Here is a 4,818-nt window from a genome sequence, read left to right on the forward strand (position 1 = left end):
TGCAGCAAAACTCACATAAAAGACATATTGTAAACATTATAAGACTCTACACCGTCTTCCTTGTTGTTCAAACTCAATACTAGAAATTATCTAGACCTTAGAGAGATCAATTATGCAAACCAAATTTTAGCAAGCTCTATGTATTTCTTCATTAATAGGTGCAAAGTATATGATGCAAGAGCTTAAACATGAGCACAACAATTGCCAAGTATCAAATTATTCAAGACATTTTAGAATTACTACATGTAGCATTTCCCGATTCCAACCATATAACAATTTAACGAAGAAGATTCAACCTTCGCCATGAATACTATGAGTAAAGCCTAAGGACATATTTGTCCATATGCAACAACGGAGCGTGTCTCTCTCCCACACAATGAATGCTAGGATCCATTTTATTCAAACAAAAACAAAAACAAAAACAAACCGACGCTCCAAGCAAAGCACATAAGATGTGATGGAATAAAAATATAGTTTCAGGGGAGGAACCTGATAATGTTGTCGATGAAGAAGGGGATGCCTTGGGCATCCCCAAGCTTAGATGCTTGAGTCTTCTTGAAATATGCAGGGATGAACCACCGGGGCATCCCCAAGCTTAGAGCTTTCACTCTTCTTGATCACATTGTATCATCCTCCTCTCTTGACCCTTGAAAACTTCCTCCACACCAAACTCAAAACAACTCATTAGAGGGTTAGTGCATAATCAAAATTCACATGTTCAGAGGTGACACAATCATTCTTAACACTTCTGGACATTGCCCAAAGCTACTGGAAATTAATGGAACAAAGAAATCCATCAAACACAGCAAAAGAGGCAATGCGAAATAAAAGGCAGAATCTATCAAAACAGAACAGTCCGTAAAGACAAATTTTAAAGAGGCACCAGACTTGCTCAAATGAAAATGCTCAAATTGAATGAAAGTTGCGTACATATCTGAGGATCACTCACGTAAATTGGCATAATTTTCTGAGTTACCTACAGATAATTAGGCCCAGATTCGTGACAGCAAGAAATCTGTTTCTGCGCAGTAAACCAAATCTAGTATGAACCTTACTATCAAAGACTTTACTTGGCACAACAATGCAACAAAACTAAGATAAGGAGAGTTTGCTACAGTAGTAACAACTTCCAAGACTCAAATATAAAACAAAGTTACTGTAGCAAAATAAACACATGGGTTATCTCCCAAGAAGTTCTTTCTTTATAGCCATTAAGATGGGCTCAGCAGTTTTAGTGATGCACTCGCAAGAAATAGTAGTTGAAGCAAAAGAGAGCATCAAGAAGCAAATTCAAAACAAATTTAAGCCTAACATGCTTCCTATGCATAGGAATCTTGTAAATAAACAAATTCATGAAGCATAATGCAACAAGCATAGAAAGATAAAACAAGTGCAGCTTCAAGATTTTCAGCAAAAAGAGAGGTGTTTTAGTAACATGAAAATTTCTACAACCATATTTTCCTCTCTCATAATAACTTTCGGTAGCATCATGAGCAAACTCAACAATATAACTATCACATAAAGCATTCTTATCATGAGTCTCATGCATAAAATTATTACTCTCCACATAAGCATAGTCAATTTTATTAGTTGTAGTGGGAGCAAATTCAACAAAGTAGCTATCATTATTATTCTCATTATCAAATATAGGAGGCATAGTATAATCATAATCAAATTTATCCTCCATAGTAGGCGGCACTAGAAGACCACTATCATTATAATCATCATATATGGGAGGCATATCATAATCAACATAAACTTTCTCCTCAATACCCGGAGGGCTAAAGAGATCATTTTCATCAAAACCGACCTCCCCAAGCTTAGAATTTTCCATAGCATTAGCAACAATGGTGTTCAAAGCATTCATATTAATAACATTCCCATTAGCATGCATATAAAGTTCCATGGGTTTTTTAATTCTCTCTTGAAACACATCATGTCCTAATTCAAGATAAAGTTCATAAAGATCTCTCATATTTTTGTTGTTTTCCATTATGCCTTACTAGTGTAAACAAGAAACAAAAAGATGCAATTGCAGAATCTAAAGGAAATAGCTTCGAGCACATACACAACGGCGCCAGAAAAGTACTTTACCTGGGACCGGAGTATGAGTGCCTTTTACCTTTCCTCCCCGGCAACGGCGCCAGAAAAGTGCTTCGTTGCCGGGGTCCGTAGTGTGAGTGCCGTTTACCTTTCCTCCCCGGCAACGGCGCCAGAAAAGTGCTTGATGTCTACGGGTGCTTCTATTCTTGTAGACAGTGTTGGGCCTCCAAGAGCAGAGGTTTGTAGAACGGCAGCAAGTTTCCCTTAAGTGGATCACCCAAGGTTTATCGAACTCGGGGAGGAAGAGGTCAAAGATATCCCTCTCAAGCAACCCTGCAACCACAAAGCAAGAAGTCTCTTGTGTCCCCAACACACCTAATAGGTGCACTAATTCGGCGAAGAGATAGTGAAATACAGGTGGTATGAATAAATATGAGCAGTAGTATCGGCGCCAGAAAAGTGCTTGATGGCGTGCAGTTGATGGTGGTAATATTGCAGGAAGTAAAGATGCAGCAAAACAGTAAACAAGCAGCGGTAGCAGTATTTAGGAACAAGGCCTAGGGATCATACTTTCACTAGTGGACACTCTCAACATTGATCACATAACAGAATAAATAGATAGATGCTAGACTCTACACTCTCTTGTTGGATGATGAACACCACTAAGCGTGTAGGATTACACGAACCCTCAATGCCGGAGTTAACAAGCTCCACAATATTCGATGTTCATGTTTAAATAACCTTAGAGTGCACAACAGATCAACATAACCAAACCAAGTACTAACATAGCATGCACACTGTCACCTTCACGCTACGAAAGGAGGCATAGATCACATCAATACCATCATAGCTATAGTTAACTTCATAATCTACAAGAGATCACAATCATAGCCTACGCCAAGTACTACACGATGCACACACTGTCACCATTACACCGTGCAGGAGGAATAAACTACTTTAATAACATCACTAGAGTAGCACACAGATAAATTGTGATACAAAACACATTGCAATCATAAAGGGATATAAATAAGCACTTCACTATGCCATTCATAACGGTGAATAAGTATTCCGTGAAATATAGCCTAAGAGACCCACACGGTGCACACATTGTCACCTTTACACACGTGGGACAAGGAGTCTCCGGAGATCACATAAGTAAAACCCACTTGACTAGCATAATGACATCTAGATTACAAGCATCATCATATGAATCTCAATCATGTAAGGCAGCTCATGAGATTATTGTATTGAAGTACATAGGAGAGAGATGAACCACATAGCTACCGGTACAGCCCTTAGCCTCGATGGAGAACTACTCCCTCCTCATGGGAGACAGCGAGCGTTGATGAAGATGGCGGTGGTGTCGATGGAGGAGCCTTCCGGGGGCACTTCCCCGTCCCGGCGGCGTGCCGGAACGGAGACTCCTGTCCCCTGGATCTTGGCTTCGCGATGGCGGCGGCTCCGGAAGGTTTCTCGTACCGTGGCTTTTCCGTATCGATGTTTTAGGTCGGGGACCTTTATATAGGCGAAGAGGCGGAGTCGGAGGGCCGACGAGGCGACGACACAACGGGGGAGCGGCCCCCTGCGGCCGCGCCGGCCTACCATCCGGTGGGCCCGTGGCCCCCTCTCGGCGGCTCTCGGGTGTTCTGGAAGCTTCATGCAATCCTAAGATGCTGGGCGTTGATTTCGTCCGATTCCGAGAATATTTCCTTACTAGGATTTCTGAAACCAAAAACAGCGAAAACAGACAAGCGGCCCTTCGGCATCTCGTCAATAGGTTAGTTCCGGAAAACGCATAAATATGACATAAAGTATGCATAAAACATGTAGATATCATCAATAATGTGGCATGGAACATAAGAAATTATCGATACGTCGGAGACGTATCATACATTACGCACCATACTTAATCCAATTGTCTGTTGTTTGCAACTTAATACTCGGAAGGGGTGCGGATGCTAACCCGAAGGTGGACTTTTTAGGCATAGATGCATGCTGGATAGCGGTCTATGTACTTTGTCGTAATGCCCTGATTAAATCTCATATTATTCATCATGATATGTATGTGCATTGTTATGCCCTCTCTATTTGTCAATTGCCCAACTGTAATTTGTTCACCCAACATGCTATTTCTTATCGAAGAGACACCACTAGTGAACTGTGGACCCCGGTCCATTCTTTTACATCTGAAATACAATCTACTGCAAACTCTGTTCTTTGTTGTTCTTCGCAAACAAACATCATTCTCCACACCATACGTTTAATCCTTTGTTTACAGCAAGCCGGTGAGATTGACAACCTCACTTTGTTAAGTTGGGACAAAGTATTTTGATTGTGTTGTGCAAGTTCCACGTTGGCGCCGGAATCCCCGGTGTTGCGCCGCACTACACTCCTCCGCCAACAACCTTCACGTGGCCTTCATCTCCTACTCGGTTCGATAACCTTGGTTTCTTGCGAGGGAAAACTTGCTGCTGTACGCATCACACCTTCCTCTTGGGGTTCCCAACAGACGTGTGTCTCACGCGCCATCAACGGCCAACAGGACGTCTACGACAACTAGGAGCTTCTTCTAACGTCAAGCGTTGCCTGTGGAATAGATAGTCCACTACTACTTCGCTTCCGCTACGTATTTGTGTAATGATCATTAGATCAAGTGTTGTAATGAGACTGGATCATGTGATCCTTTTTATGTAATGACTACTATGATATTGTAATGAATGATGACTCTATGATATTCAACTATTATGTCTCGCAAAAACAATATTCCTGGGA

This window comes from Lolium rigidum, chromosome 7 (genome assembly GCF_022539505.1).
Source record: "Lolium rigidum isolate FL_2022 chromosome 7, APGP_CSIRO_Lrig_0.1, whole genome shotgun sequence".
Lineage (NCBI taxonomy): Eukaryota > Viridiplantae > Streptophyta > Magnoliopsida > Poales > Poaceae > Lolium > Lolium rigidum.